Below are 16746 nucleotides of genomic sequence, written 5' to 3'. Positions count from 1 at the left end.
TTGCATCTCTAGGCAAGTGCTCCTCCTGAGATACACCCCCAGCCTGAGGGCTCTTTTCACACATTCTGGCTTGGGGTGACGGTGCCCAGCGGGCAGTGAGGTGTAAGAGCCTGGAACACAGAGTCCAGGGCAAGACCCCTAACAGAAGCACCTAGCCAGTCTTTACACCTGCAAAAATCTTCCACCCCACGCTCTCCAGATGGGTCCACAGTCCTCAGCAGAACTCTCTCTCCACCCTCCATGAGAGACCCACTTTCCCCTGGCTCTGCGGCTCACCTCATGGCCAGTCCTTCTTTGGCCAGCCATTTCACAGACAGAGGAGACCAAATACCCAAGGATATCTTTGCCTGGAAAATGCTGTCCTAAGCCAACACCAGACAATGACACACAGGTCCCAGAGTGGACAGCTCAGCCTCCTGACAGTTTTCAGGTGCTCCCTCTCCAGTTTTCCAAGCACTCCTGCTCCCTCTCCAGGGCTCTGCCAGGCAGTCCCCCCTAGGACTCCAGGAGCATGCCCCCAGTGCGCCTTGAAGTGCCCCCATACCCCACTAACAGGGAGCAAGCAAACTTACAGGTCACAGTACCAGGGGACCAGCCCACATCGGAGAACATCTCAGCTCCTCGCCGCCGGCCAAGGTCAGGGGCACATTTCACCCTCCGTTTCCTTGGGGCAGACCCGTTTGAGAGAGACGGAGACTTCTGTGTCCCCCTGGACACCCAGTGGCGCTGCGTGTCCCTGCAAACAGACCCCCTCCACTGCCGTCCCTTAGAACTTATTGATCACACAAAGTAATTAGTGGCAGAGCTCCGAAAGCACTTCATTTGCCACCTAACCCTCGAGACACGACCTGGAGCACGAACTGCGAGGGGCCCGCGCAGGGACAGGGGCGCACGCTGCAGCCTCGGCGCTCCTTGCGGTGGTCCTGGACCGGGAGGGTCTGTGCCAACCCCTGAGGACCTGGGGCTCCGGCCGCACTTCGCGCATGCGCAGCTCCCACGGGCACATGTCGGGAGAGTGCGTCGAGGCAGCGCCTGGGAAGGCTGCGGAGGACAGAGGGCAGAAAACGGCGGCAGGAGCGCTTCCCTGGGAACACCAGACGGGATCCGAACACTTGGCAACCCAAGCGGAAGAGGCAGAGCCGCGCACGACCCATAAACAGCTGAGCAGGAACAGGGGGTGCAGCGTCCAGCAAGAAGGAAGCAGCGTTCAGGCAGCGCTGGACCCAGGGAGCCCCGCGGGCATCAGGAGGAGGGGCCGGACGGCCAGGAACTTAAGTCCTCCTGCACCCACAGCTGAACAAACTGGACCAGGGGAGAGCCAAAACCATGGTAAGAAGAAAGGATGTGGCCGGGGTCGGGGACCCAGACAGAGGGGCGGTGTCAAGGCTGCCACCTGGCCACCAGATCTTCATGTCTGTAGAACCTCCAACATCCTTCTAAGCCATGAAGGGTTCCCTAGCGAAGCCTCCTGCATCAGGGAAGAGGTTGTGCGAGCTCCCTGCCGGGGCATCTCCCTCTCCCTAACCCCCAGGAGAGTACTTCACAGTTTGCCCTCTTTAGTCTCAACTATGTATACTTTCAAAGGTAACTTCTAGTGCTTCACCCTAACCTCTCAAAAGTTCCACCAACTGGGTACCTGCCTGTCCACCCAGCTGCTGTGCCTTGGACCTGGTGGCTCTCTGAAAATAACCCAGCCTGGCTTGGTCAGGGATAGGACTTGGCTTTCCGGTTTGGTTTTGCACATTGAAATAACAAACTCCAAACTGAATTCCACCTTCAGCTAAGAGGCACGTGAGAGGAGGAGAAGAAATAAATCCATTAATTATAGTTCTATGTACTTTTCATTAATTATTTGTTCCTTAAAGCCAAGGAACATGAAATTAGACGTTGTCTGTGAAAAGCTTTAAAAAGTTACGAATGTTTTGCAAATAGAAGGCATTATTATCCCCACGTGAAAGGGATCACCCCGGCTCCTGGTGGGAACTTCGAGGAGTATGAAACCTTCGCATTTTATGGAACGGAAACAGAAAGCAAGTATTAAAGAGCATCTCCAAGGACAAACTGGGAGATTCAAAACAGATCCAAGGTGTTAGACTCGACTGTCCCCCAAAGGCCCGTGTGTGAAAGGCTGGGTACCCCCGGTGTCGCCATTGGAAGTGGCAGAACTGTTAGGAGGTGGGGCCCAGCATGAGGTCTCTGGGTCACTGGGATGTGCCCTTGAAGGGGGCAGCAAAACCCAAGCCCCTTCTTCTTCCTCTTTTGCTTCCTGTCCATGAGGTGAGCTACTTTGCTTGGCCACCCGCTCCCATCAGGACATGCTGCCTCGTCACAGGCCAAAAAGCAGAACTAATCCATCCTGGAAGGAAACTTCCAGAACCATGAATAAAAAAAAGAGAGAGAGAGAGAGAGAAGAAAAGAAAAAGAAGAAACATTTTCTCTTTGTAAGTTGATTATCTCAGGTCTTTGTTACAGTAACAGAAAGCTAACATTGTAAGTGCTCTAACAGGATTACTTTTCTTCACCATTTTCTTCGCAGCTTGATATGGTTTTCAGCAAAGATGGGAAGAAAGTCCAGGAGAATTAGCGCCACACCACTTCAGTCCAATCCATGATGCGGTGAGAACAGCGATGATCAAACAAAGGCTAGCCACAACCAATGTTCACCAGACATGTGCCCCGTCCTTACTCAGCCCTTCCAGCAAGACCTCCTCATCCTGTCGTCCCCTCTGGGAAGCCAGTCTTCCTGCCTCTGAGGCATCTGTCTGCTGCTGCTCCTTTCACAAGTCCTGTGAGGACCCCTCCTGTGCCCAGCCACTCAGCCAGGAAGACCTCCTTCCTCCAGAACCACCTGGGCCTCTGGTGGCTCTTCTGTGTCCTCCCACAGGAGAGGTGAACAACCCCTCAGGCATCTTTTCTAAGGGCACTAACCCCACTCACTACCCAAGGACAGCCTGAGGTCCTCTTAATACTACCAAAGGGGGGATGAAATTTCAATGCACAAATTGCGGGGTGGGCCACAGGCATTCAGACCACAGCATGCAGCCTCTCCCTGAAATCTCCCTCTGTGACCAAAGTAGTCTGAGTTCTGCCTCCATCTCCTCACTGGGGGCCGTCCCCCCAGTGCAGCAACTGGCACGACCGTCCTCGCCCACTGTGGGGAGAGAGCTGTGTCTTTTGATCTCTGTGCCCCAGGGCCAAGTGCTGGATATCTGGGGAGTTCCAGGAGGAGAGAAAGGAGGCAGGGAGGGACGGGGGCAGGGCAGCTCACCACCCTTCGGGCCCACTGACCTCCTTGTCGAAGCTTTCTAGAACCAACCGCGCAGCCCAAGACTTGATGGCAAACCTGCACTCCATGTGCTGTCCTTTGCTACTTGCCTCTCATACACACCTTCCATCTTCTCCTTAGTCCCCAAGTCCCCAACGGCAGGCACTGGGTCTCCGACCATGCGGGCCCAGCACCCAGCTTGGCAATACATACACTGACATAACAGCTTCCGTCTACTGAGCGCTGACTGTGACACTGGCCCCCTCCCAGCTGGTGAGCATCCACGTGACCTTACCTGATCCTTCAGAATCCTAAAAGGTGAGCAAAGAGTTAACTCTAGAAAAGAGCAAACCAAGGTGCAGAGAGTTAGGATCTCCCCGAGGTCACTCAGCCTCACAGAGCTGGACGGGAGCCCAGGAGCCCAGGAGAGACATCGAGGAGTGGCAGATCAAAGCAATCCCCAAGGGCAAAGACTTCCTGACAACCAGGAGGCAACACATCTAAAATCCTTCCAAACACAGACAGACCAGACCGGGCAAAGGAGCCCACAGAGGCCGGAGCTCAGGCCGCATCTCTGCCCCAAAGGGGCCTCCCCAGGGTCACTGGGCAGGGGCAGCCTCCTCCATGCAGTCAGCAGAACAGGGGCCTTTCCCTGGGGCCCAGATTTTAGAAGCTCAACAAATAAACCAGGTTACCCCAATCAAAGGGCATGACTCACACTCCAGAGCTGTGCCCTAAGAGATCCATTATGTAACTCCATCTCCATTTAACGTTCAACTTTATCAGAACACAAATGCCATGATCTTCCTGGACTAACTGACTGTGCATAGCCAGTTGTGAATCTACATAAGCTTTTTATTTTTTTTATTCCTCTTCAGATATATAAAAATATTTTAGGGCTGGGGCTGTAGCTCAGCGGCAGAGCACTTGTCTAGCAAGCGTGAGGCACTGGGTTCCATCCTCAGCACCACATAAAAATAGACAAATAAAATAAAGGCATTCTGTCCATCTGTAACTACAAAAAAGTTAAAAATTTAATCCCCAGACCTCAGTCTACTTCTATCTAGTTTAGAAGTAAAAAAATTTGAATCTTACATTTCAATAGGATTTTAAGGGTTTAAAAAAATATAACATCTGCCCTGCATGGTGGTACACACCTGTAATCCCAGCAACTCAGGAGGTTGAGGCAGGAGGATCGAAAGTTCAAGACCAGCCTCAGCAACTTAATGAGGCCTTGTCTTACAAAATAAGATAGGGCTTATTCATCTAATCCTCATGCCCCCAACCACCACATTATGAATCAGCAGCCTTAAATCAGAGAAAACATTCAGCATTTTGTTTTTTGGCTAATTTCACTTAGCATTATCTTTTACAACTCCTGCAAATGCCATGATTTTATTCTCTTTTATTGCTGAGTAATATTTCATTTTATATATATATATATATATATATATATATATATATATATATATACCACATTTTCTTTATCCATTCATCTACTGAAGGGCATCTAGGTTGGTTCCACAGTTTAGCTATTGTGAATTGTACTGCTATAAACATTAACGTGGCTATATCCCTATAGTATGCTGTTTTTAAGTCCTTTGGGTATAGACCGAGGAGTGGGATAGCTAGGGCACATGGTAGTTCCATTCCCAGTTTTCCAAGGAATCTCCATACTGCTTTCCATATTGGCTGCACCAATTTGCAGTCCCACCAGCAATGTATGAGTGTACCTTTTCCCCCATATCCTCGCCAACACTTATTGTTGTTTGTATTCTTAATAGCTGCCATTCTGACTGGAATGAGGTGAAATCTTAGAGTAGTTTTGATTTGCATTTCTTTAATTGCTAGAGATGATGAACATTTTTTCATATATTTGTTAATTGATTATATATCCTCTTCTGAGAAGTGTCCGTTCAGTTCCTAGGCCCATTTATTGATTTGGGTATTTGGGTTTTTTGTTTTTTTGTTTTTTTTAGTGTATAGATACATCAAAAGAGAAAAGGGGAGAGATGGAAAGGGAGGGGCGGGTAGGAAAGACAAGGGAATGAGATGGACATCATTACCCAAAGTACATATATGAAGACACGAATAGTGTGACTCTACTTGTGTACAACCAGAGACATGAAAAATTGTGCTCTGCGTGTGTACTATGAATTGTAATGCATTCTGCTGCCATACATAACAAATTAAAATAAACAAAGAAAAAAATTGTTAAAGGGCTGGGAATGGAGCTTAGTGGTAGAGCACACCTGGGTTCAGTCTCCAGCAACAACAACAAAAGTGCACTATTTATCTGCATAGCCAGAGAAGAACAAAAACAAACTCTCAACCAAGTCAGCTGTCAATGTCACCTGCACCCTGTAGATTCTGCATGTACAATGTCCAAAGGGAAGCACAGGGACACTGTATGGGAGCAAGACACCTGGCAAAGGGCAAACCAAGTGAAAGCCTGGCAGTGTCACATGTGCCCACCAATAACAGGGGGAGGCACACAAGGTGCATTTTCCAGACACTCAAACTCGTCCCAGTGAACGTTCCAGCACCCTCCACACTACAGCACACAGCTCCCGAAGGAAACGCCCCTCCACACGACTGCCTCGTTTCGGAAACAGAACCCTGCTAAGGACCACAGCATAAGTGTGCTCTCCTTTAGAAGACACGGAGGGACCCAGCTGGAGGCCACCACCCCATAGTGGTCCCCAGCAGCCTCCAACACCACGGCCTTGGCACTATCCCCACTGCCTGGCACAGGTGAGAGAAGGTGTGTCCCTGGAACAGGGCGAGGCGGTGACTAAGCGGCCAGGCAGATGGCAAGAACCCAGACACCCAGAGCCAGGGAGACAGGGCATGACATCTCCATGAGCAAACTGCCACCAGCTGAGCTGCCCTCTGCCCTGCATGTCTGCACTCACTCCCCTGGGCACCTCCATGAAGGCTGTGCACAGGCAGAGAACGGTGTCCACCCGTGTCATGAACCCTGCTCACTGTCTACCAGGCAACGCCAGCCTGAGGAGCACCCAAGCACGCACCCACAGGACAGGGGAGTGCCACACAGCACACACCACCCTGAGATGAGCACCCCACACCATACTTGGCTCCCCACCCAGAGGATGCAGGTGCCTGTGGACATGACCACACTAAGTGCCACCAGGCCTAGGGGCACTGGTGCATCCTGCTCCTGCCAACCAGCACAAAAACAATCTCCACTCCAGTTGTTTCCAACCTCTCGGTGAAAGGCTGCCTTTGATTAGCTGATCGCCACCTACTAAACTGGTTGTCATCTCTACAGCTTTAGGGGCAATCACTTAGAAGGCCAGGCGGTGCTGACAGCGGCCTGAACCCTGGAAGGGCCTGGCTACAAGGGGAAGACTTGAGGGCATGTGCAGAGGGAGGGCAGGGCCTCCCTCCAGAGCACAGGCCTACAGCAGGAGTGTCCACTGTCGGGTGAACCATGGGCACATCTCCCAATCTTCCATCTGCATGCTCGGGCGCGGGACCACAAGCAGACCAGACCTATCGGTCTCACAGAGTGGTCATTCAGAAGGGACGGAGCCAGGTAGCACATGGATATGGCAGCAGCCAGTTGCTCCCTGTCCTGGCCCTCATTCCTCCACTGTGACTCCAAGTGTGCCCCAGGCAGGAGGTTAGGACAGTGGGGGAGAGACCAAGAGCAATCTGTAGTCATAAATCCTGAAATTTCAAATATATATATATATATATACACACACGGCTGGGAGTGCAGCTCCATGGTAGCACTCAAGAGGTTCTGGGTTCAATACTCAGCACCAAAGAATGAAAATAAAACTGTGTGTGTGTGTGTGTGTGTGTGTGTGTTTATCATCAGACTGTTTATTGCCCTTAATCTATTAAGTAGAATTTAATTCCTATGTAAAATAACACAAAGGTCCTATACCTCCTGATGAGATGGTCCATTAACGTAGCTGCCTTTGCCCTGAATGACACTGTAGCAAACAGCAACTCTCCCCACCTAGGATCAAGATGATGCAAACCCAGATTTTTAGAATAAAAGGATGGGAAGGGAAATGAAAGCACCATACCATTTCAATGCCAAGTTCGAAAGGCTTTTCACCATAACATTTGTCCCACTGTCTGTGGGAAGGGGAGTAGCCTCCATCCCCAGGGCCCCAAAAACCAATATGGCAATACTTTTGGAGGGCCCTAAAACGTTCTCACACCCATATTGGCCAAATTATGTTGGTATATCATGTACATGTGCAAATACGTAACAATGAGTTCCACCATTATATACGACTATAATGCACCAATTAAAAAAGGTAGGGGAAAGGGCTGGGGTTGTGGCTCAGCAGTAGAGCACCCGCCTAGCACATGTGAGGCTCTAGGTTCAATCCTCAGCACCACATAAAAATAAATAAGTAAAACAAAGGTATTGTGTCTGACTACAGCTAAAAAAATATTTTTTTAAAAAAGGTGGGGGAAAATTCTCACACCAAACTTCCCTTTAGGAATCAAATAGAATATAATAAAAAAAAGTTCAATGTAGTATTATTGACAATAGAGAAAACTAGCAGTAGTCTCAATGTCCTGAAATTGCTTTTTAAAAAAAAAAAAAATCACAATATAGCCACAGAGTAGGATATTATACAGTGATCAGAAGTAGTATTTGAGTACAATATTGAAATCACATGAAAAATGTTCATGATAGAATACTTAAAAAGAAAAAGTATATAGATTCTATACATGATTCAAAATTAATAAAATTCTACATATGATTTTGTAATTAATCAATCAATAAGTCTGGAAAGAATTTAATGTTTACACTGATCATCCCTAGAGGTAGTAGAATGTAGTAATTTCAGTCTTTTATTTTCTTCTGTGTGTGTGTGTGTGTGTGTGTGTGTGTGTGTGTGTGTGTTACTGGGAAGTGAGTCGGGGATGCTCTACCACCTAGCTATATCCCCAGCCCTTTTTTGGGAGGAGTACCAGGGATCGAACTCAGGGGCACTTCAACCACTGAGCCACGTCCCCCAGTCCTATTTTGTATGTTATTTAGGTCTCACTGAGTTGCTCAGTACCTTGCCATTGCTAAGGCTGGCTTTGAGCTCAGGATCCTCCTGCCTCAGCCTCCCAAGCTGCTGGGATTACGGGTGGGTAGGGCCACCATGCCTGGCTCCTCTTTGTTTCTCTTTGTATTTCCTAATTATCTTCAGGAAGCACATAATCAGGAAAAGAAAACTATTTTTTCTGCAGGTGCCAATGGGAGTGGCCCCTCCAAGCCAGGCCCCAGTCCTGGATGCCAACTGTGCTTGGAGATGGACGGGGAAGACCCAGCCCAGGCCAGGCCAGTCACAGGAGTGGCCTCCATCTCCTCAACAACTCACCCACCCCCTTCCCAGCTGGTGTGTGACTCAAATGCCACAAAGGTTCCAAAGCGTCCTGCCATGGAGGGTATTTATACAGGAGACAGCACATGTCCCAGCCACCAATTCCAAGGAAACTCCTGCTGGGGCTGGGGCTCAGGACTGTGATGGGCTCTGTCTCTGCCCTGTTGCCATGGAAGGTTCTCAAGGAACAGAAGGTCTGTCCTGCCAGGCACAGTTACATTCGTGTCTCCTGGGAACTCTCTTTAGTCCCCATGGACAGTGTCACAGGAAGTATATGTCAATGTGTGGCTAATGATTCTATGTCATGAAGCCAAAGAGAGAATCTTCAAGATCAAATGCAATTTTTTTTTCCAAACAATAGAGTCACAGTCTTGTTCTCTGGATGACCTGGACCCTGCTGCATGAAGGGACACCTGAGAAGAGGCCTTCCCAGCCTCCCCTCAGCCCCACGCAGACAGCTGCTGCTGCAGGCCTCGGTTTCACCCCTAGGAGATGGGTGTACACTCTGGCAGACCCACCCAGAGACCCTGCAGGACACAGAGCAGAGAGGCTTTCAAGGGCCTGTGTGGCAGAACTGCCATGGGCAAGACAGGCACAGAGCAGGGAGCAGAGAGCAGAATTGAGAACAGAGAGGAGGTCAGAGCACGTGTACCACAGGGCCGGGAGGCCAAGCTTGGGGTGTGGCTGGCCAGAGTCCTTCAAGGTCCTGTACAGAGGCAGGGAGAAGAATGTCACTGTCCTCCTTCACTAGCTCCTGAGTGGTCCTGATGAAGAATTTCAGACGTGGGCCCAACCTCGGGCAGCTCCAGTCTCTGGAGCCAGACTACCGGGGGTGGTCACCGGCCACTGTGTGACATTGGACAACTTCTTTCCTAGTATCTGTGCAATGGGGACAGCAGGCCCATCTATGTCACAGAACTGCTATGAGGATGAAATTTGTAATAGAGGTACAGCACTAAGGCCACAGCCTGGCACACAGTGAACAGCCCTCTGTGTTGGGAACTGCTGTTGCTATGAGCTGATCAAGGGCCCTGGGTTAAGGCAGGTCTGGCCAGAGGTCAAGGAGCCAGAAGAAAGCAGCCTGGCCTCCTTCTGTGGGCTCTCCTGCTCTTTCCTTAGGACAGACCAATGAGCTTGAACCATGGAAATCCCGGCCCAGCTCTGCACAGGTTGCCAGCCCTGGGGCCACAGACGATGGGAACAATGCCTAGTTGTGCCCCTGCCAGCTGCAGGCCCAGCCCATTTCTGGAGAATAGTGGCCAGCCAGCACACAGGAACCACAAGCCTCCATCTGCAAACCCCAAGGCAGGAAGTCCATGCACACCCAGAGAGGCCCTGCCACACCCAGTGTGGAGGAAGGACTGGCCAGGGTGGATGGCGCGGGTCTTCCCCCCCTGAAGTCTCACTCAGACAATCTCCAGTCCCTTTAGGACCCGGGTAAAGAAGTCACACACACGTAGATCACAACACCCAATTCCTGACCTTAGTGCCACTCCAAGAGGCCAGCCCCGGAGTCCTGTCTGCAAAGAGAAAAGCGAGTCATTTGGCAGGGGCCCCACATATGAGGTGGCTTTGTAACATGAGCAGCGTGTCCACTAACAACTAGAGCACGACCATTAAGTTCATTACACCTGTCACTCTGCCAGCTGAGTCTCCAAATTGCCCACGATGAAAGTACATTATGCCCAAGGAGTGCCACCCAGCCTCCTCCTCCCAGGGCAGCACACACTTATCTGGTGCAGACAATTTGTTCCCAGTGTGTACACCTGCAGAAGGAACACAACTGTCAACAGTTTGGAACTTGGCTGTGGGACTTCAGGCTCTGAGCAGCTCAGAACAAAGTGTAGGTCTGGGAAGAAGACTAGGTACCATATTCCCTGGTGTGCAGGAGGAATGTGGGTGTGGACCAGACCTGGGGCCTGGGAGCAGCCTAGCAAATAAAAGGACTCGGGAGTTGCTACGTGGATTCTGTGGCCCTGCAGCACAGCCAAAAATAAAAGCAGGAGACACACCCTTTTCATTTCCGAACCAAGTCCCAGCGTTCTAGGCAGCAGGCGGAGACCTTGCCTGCAGCTGCACAGCCACCAGGCCCCAGGAGCAGCGCCCGCCAGCCAGGGCTGCAGAGCACTTGCAGTGCTAGCTGTTGCAGACAGCAGTAATTTATTTATCCCTGTCATGTAACATTAACAATCTGTCTGGAGCTTGGCAAGCACCAACTTGCACTGTCATATAAACTGTCTGCCAAACTTAAAGTTTCATAAATGCTTCTCTTTTTCCAGCAGACAATAAAGCATCATTAAAAAAAAAAAAAGTTGCCATCCTCTGTGTTCCCTTCCTCTCTTCCTTTTCCAAAAATAAAGGGGGGGGGGGATAGAAAACCAACAACAAAAGAACCAAGAAAACAGAAGAGATCTCTCAGCAGGATTCTTAACCTTGAACATCTAAATAGACAGGGAGGGGGTCTGTTGTAGCAGGGGTCAGTGGTGAGGGGAGCACTAACCAAAATTTGCAAAACAAAAGTACAGTCATTAAAAATTAATAAAGGGTGTGGACATCCAGCGCCCACCCCCTTCTGCTCACGGGGACTTGAGCCAGACTCTGCGTCCTCATTAAGTGCAGTCTGGCAGGCTGCCGGAGTTTTAGTGGGTTCTGGGAATGCCAATATATTAACCAGAGGACTTTTTGCATACCCTTTAGAGTTTTTATTCTAGAAAAGTCAACCATTTGGCACAGTACAGCCTTATTTTTGTCCGGGAAAGCTCTCAGCTGCCAATCAAGGGAGAAATTATAGCTATGTTCTTCGTAATTTCCAAGACCTAGCTGGAAAACAGCTTGGTGGAAAGAAAAGTCCTCAGAAAAACAGCTTAAAAGGCCAAAGTACCATTTTTAGTGGGAATTCAAAGAAAAGCAATCCATACTTAAATCACACAGAGATGCGACAACACAGACATTGTTTTCAAGTCTTCCTGTGTCAGAGGGGAAAAAATGATATTAATTAGGAATCTAAACCCAATATTTCTATAGCAATTAAGAGTACAGGTGCTTGCTTTTTGCTCTGAGTTTCCTAACAGGAAACAAATGATGGCCACACACAAAAAAAAAATTCTCTCCCCCCAAAGTGGCAGGTCTCGTGGCCTACATTTTCAAAGTAGGCAGAACTTTTACATTCCTATTTTAAAACTTAAGATTCACTTTACTTGGACATCATAATATAGATCAAGATACAAGATACAATTGCCACTAACACAGCCCATGTTAGTAGAGAGCCATTTTGACATCAAAAAAATAATGGCACCGCATAAAAATGAAATGCAGATATTGTGTCCACCTACAATTAAAAAAAATAAATAAATATTTTTTTAAAAGGGTCTGCTCTTCTTTTACAGCTATGACTTTTTTTGTATTAATTCTTGCCATGAAGGACGGACACCGCACAGAGACTCCATAGGCCCAGCTGCAGAAGAAAGAAGAGAAGAAACAAGCCAAGGGCTTCCGGGAACATCTGGGCAATCTGCACTCCTGCCCAGAGCCCCAAAGAGGCTTTGGTTTTACATGATGGCACAGAGAATGCCTCCTATACACCACCACAGGTGACTTCTCGCAGGGTAAACGCACAGGGATCCGGAGCTTAGGGGGCTCTACTTGCCGGCTAGCCAGACACTACTCACAAGAGCAAAAGTCACTCTCCCTTTTCTTTCGTGCCTTGTCAGGTTGGGCAGTTACCCCTCCAGCAGCTCAGAGAAAAACCAAACTGTGCCCCATGAGCCACAAGGCTGCTCTGCCAGGCTGCTAAGTCAACCCAGCCTACAGCACAGCCCCAAACTGTAAACACCTCTGCAGACGGGTCCTCGCTCTCCCTGTGCCAGGCAAGAAAACTATTCTTAGAACACTGTCAGCAGTTGGGGGGAAATAAATATTTGTCTGTGTATGTATATATTCTGGTGGGGGAGGGTGAGGAGAGGACTGTTGAATCTCAAACGACGTGCCAACAAATTGGCACAAAATCCCTTAATAAGCAGCTGGCACTGGCTGGGTTCCACTGCAGGATTGTGGTCATGCAAACCAAGCCCCCAAGAGGATTCAAGAGACAGCCCTAAAAACCTGCTGGCAGGAGACTTCTCCAACATAAATACAAATCTACATGAACTAGAACCATGGCCAAGGACAGCAAACTCTTCCAAGGGTAACAGCAGAATGTTGAGAAATTAGAGAAGTCTTTTCAAACAAGAGAGGAAGGTAGCTATGATGCCGTTACAGCAAACCCCTTACTGGCATTTACAGCTTCAGCCCTGATGCCTAACAGTATGTTCGATGTCAATAGCAAAGCGAAGCTCCTAAAAGAATTAAGCTTTCAAAAATCATGAGGAATTTACCCCCATGTTCTAAAAAAGCACTGCTTTGCAAGGTCCATCAAATACCATTTTATGGGCATGACAGAAACCAAATATTATCATCCAATAAGTGCATGTGGGTCACATTCGGGTCTACCCATTGTGTATGTAATGACTCAAATTTGATACTACGATCCTTTATTGAACACAAAGAAGAGAACCGTGCAGAGTGCAAAGGCAGATTCACAGATGACAGGAAGCTCGATTTAAATACTAGAAAAAGACTAACTGCAGGCGTGACCTGATGCACTGGCAGATTATCCACACACTTGACAGAACCTTCCGGGAATTCAATACACAGTCCTGGAGCTCCAGGGGAGGGACAGGCAAACAGTCAAACTAGTGCATAAGGCTGTTTTGAAAGGGAGTTTCCCAGCCCCTTTCCTGGGGGAAGGCATCCACCCCCATGCCAGCCATAGTTCCCTATGTTGTGTGTGTGTGTGTGTGTGTGTGTGTGTGTGTGTGTGAAGCTGGGGATGAACTAGGATTCTACCACTGAGCTACACCCCCAGCCCCCTGTTTTTAAGAGACAATGCTACTCACCATCTCCATCCACCTCTACCTAAAATAACTTACGAAGTGTAGCTCTAGGGATCACCATCTCGGCTCACATCCCCCAATGCCTAGCACATAGTAGGCCACCAACAAATATGTATCACAGTTCAACCCCAAGAAAGCAGCACTGAATCTTAACTCAGGAGTCCAGGGATGGGAAGATGCCAAAATAATTAGAAGAGGAAAAAAAAAGAAGGGAGTAGACACAGAGGAAAAGCAAAGCAAAGCAAAATGATCCAATTCTAGCTAATTAAAAGATTCTTTGGGGAAAACAAAAATATTACGCTAGTTTATGTGGCCAGTGCCGCTCAGCAATCATTCTTCCGCTCGGCTGGAAGCTAGGAAGCCCCACTCGCTTCAGGGAGTTTCTCGCCATCCTGACCGCCAGGGCAGTGGCTCTCCAGGCGACCGGGAGCCCAGGTGCTCAAGGAGGCGCCTTCTCCAGGTGCCGCCCACCCACCACGGGTCCCTGTAGTCCCGAAATCTCTGCTTCACCGGGAAGCCCACTCCTTTACCAATTAAAAAAAAAAAAAAAAAAAAAAAAAAGTTTATGAAACAAGCCAACGTCTTCCCGCCACCTTAGCGACTGACCTAAACAGAGCCCACCGACTCCCACCAACCTGCTCACAGGGCGCGCCCCCAGCCCCACCCGGGGCGGCGCATCGGGCGGGGGTCCGGGGCAGCCTCCTCAGGGCTGTGCAGGGCAGACCCCTCAACAAAGGCAAGTGTGGGCCGGGCTGGGTGCTCTTCGCTTCCTGTTTATTCCGCCGCGAGGGTCGGAGAGAATTCCACACACGCCTGCTTCCTCCGGGACTCAAGACCCCGCCGAAGGGTAAAGCAGCCGCCCAAGACAATCGACTTCCCAGCCAATGCCTGGAGCTCCGGGCGGCCCCGCGACGACGTCAACGCGCGCGGGGGGACCCGGGGAGACGCCGCTGAGGCGGGTCCGAGGGGCTGGGGAGCCGGGAGCGCGGGGTGCTGGGGCGCGGGGTGCAGGAGCCCGGGGAGGGGTGCGGCCCGCCCCCGCCCCACTTCCTTCCCGCAAACTCCCTGGCAAGGTCCTGCCCGGTCTTCCCGCTTCCTGCTGACCGCCAGTCCCCCTGCCTGCAGCGGTTCACAGAGAGGCCTAAGAGTGCAGACACTTTGGGCAGCCACCCCCGCGCCCATCCCGGCCTCCGGGCGGGGCGGACCCGAGTCCTGCAACAGCGGGACACAGGGTGGGGGTGGACGAGGTTCTTGCAGCCGAGCACGCTGGCCCCCCAGCCAGCGCCTGGGACGCCCTGGTGCCCACCCGTGACACAGCCTCACGGACCTCGCGCAGGTCTCGGGGGGACGCGCCGCGCAGGGAGGGATCGCGGCGCCGGGCCGCTCCCTCCGGCCCCGCAGACGGCGCAGGCTTGCGGACGTCTCGGTCCAGGAGCGTCCTGTCCGGAGTCCCGGCCCCCCTCGGCCGCCCTCCTCCCGCCCCAACGCGGCGGTGAACTTCAGCCAGCCGCAGCGACCACAGCGGCCACCCCGGGTCGGCACTCACCTGCGGCCGGCCCTCGGGAGCGGAGGCGGGGGACCGCCCGCAGTGCGGCTCGCGGGGCCACCCGGGCCTGCGGGCTGCGGGGGAGGGGCGCCGGGCCGCCGCGGCGGGGGTGCGCAGCGGGCCGGCGGGGAGCGCGGCGCGGCGCGCCGGGTCTCTTTAAGAGCCGGGGACCTTCCACCCGGGCCGCCCCCGCGCTCCCCGCCCCCCTTTCACTTTCCCAGGGACTCGCAGTCTGTCTGGCGGCGGCGGCGGCAGCTCCTCCCCGGCTCGCCGAGGATCCCCGGCCGGCCGCGGCGGCGCGCGGAGCGGGCAGGGCCAGCCGATCGCGCCGGGCCGGGTGTGCAGCCTGGGGCGGGGGGCGCAGGGGAGCCGGAGCCCGGACTGCCGGGGAGGTGTCCCGCCTCCAGTCGCCGGGGGAGAGGCCCGCCTCCCGCCGCCGCCGGCCTCCAGCCGTAACTGTGCGCGCCGAGGCTGTCTGTCTCCAACTCCGCCAGCCTCTGCGCCCTCCTCCTCCCCGCGCTGCGGCGGGGACCCGGCGCGCGGCCAGGCCGCGGGGGCGGGGGAGGGGTCCCCGCCCAGACCCCGCGGAGCGCAGCCCGCACCGACCTCTGCCGGCTGCGTGCGGGGAGGCGAGCGGGCGCCCAGGCCGCGGGACCCCCGGTTCGGCGGGGTGGCCGGCCGCCCTCCGGCGCAGGGCTCCGGCTCGCGGGGCGCGCGCCCACCGCCGGCCGGACCGGGAACTCCAGGCGGCGCGGAGAGGCGGTGGGCAGGGGCGCCGAGGAGCCGGCTGGCGGTCTGCAGAGCGGGGACAGTCTCGGGAGGGGGTGCTGGTCTGTTCACTGCACCTATTACCGGCCGCGGGACTTGGGCACCAGCTCGGAGACACGCAGAGGGACCGCAGGACACCTAGTATGAGGCCAATACTCGGTGAGCCCGCGGGGCTGGACTCCACTCGGTGGCCCTCTTAGGATCCCGCCCTCTTGAAGGGAAATGGCTTCGGACTGGAGGTCAGATGGATTTTTCCTCTTGAAGCTGTGACCCTTTCTCCTTGAAGGCCAGGACTTGACCTCCACTTGGGTGCAGATAACACGTCGTTTTGTTCTCCAGATGTACAAGCATTGACACTGACCACCCCAACCATGTTTGATGGAGATGGATGACCGCGCTGGCACACTGGTGTTTGAACAAATTAGGAAGTCCCTTATGCCAAAATTAGGAAGTCCCTATGCCAAAGCAAAAGCCCCCTCAGGTGTACTACACTACCTGGATTTTCAGGCTGGGTTTAACAAAGATGCAGCTCATTAAAGGGATAAGGATTTTCAAGTCTTTCCCCGGCCCCCTCCAGAAAGTTGACCAGCGCATACTTCCATAATACAAGAGAAATGGGTCTTTGCAAATCTGAGCATGCCACCCTCGATCTAGGTTTACCTCGGTGTTCCATGACAAATGAGTGAACCAGTAATCTTTCATTTAGTGGAATGTTGGCTTTGTTCAATTTCCTCTCAGTCTTCAGCTAGTCTAGTCAGCGGTCATGATAATCACTCTCATTTGGTCAGTGCTCATATGTAAGGTAATAAAAACTACCATGATTAAGAACATGTACTAGGCTCTTTTCACTGGTTATTTTAATCTTTGAAA

At 52.0% G+C, this 16746-nt stretch overlaps 1 protein-coding gene across 2 annotated transcripts in view; it reads right to left on the bottom strand.

The window, feature by feature from the left end:
* The window catches only part of Ldlrad4 (low density lipoprotein receptor class A domain containing 4), a 366677-nt gene extending 351478 nt beyond the window's left edge, over positions 1-15199 (bottom strand). The window contains exon 1 of one of the 2 annotated variants that reach the window (XM_071602501.1): positions 15109-15199. The gene's annotated coding sequence lies outside the window, so the exon portion shown is untranslated. Of the gene's footprint in view, positions 1-14197; positions 14437-15108 lie in introns of those variants that run through there. The other variant, XM_071602502.1, reaches the window with a different exon arrangement.
* Positions 15200-16746: the final 1547 nt, after the last annotated feature.

This window comes from Marmota flaviventris, chromosome 16 (assembly GCF_047511675.1).
Source record: "Marmota flaviventris isolate mMarFla1 chromosome 16, mMarFla1.hap1, whole genome shotgun sequence".
Taxonomy (NCBI): Eukaryota; Metazoa; Chordata; class Mammalia; order Rodentia; family Sciuridae; genus Marmota; species Marmota flaviventris.
This window is presented reverse-complemented; position numbering and strand designations above follow the sequence as displayed.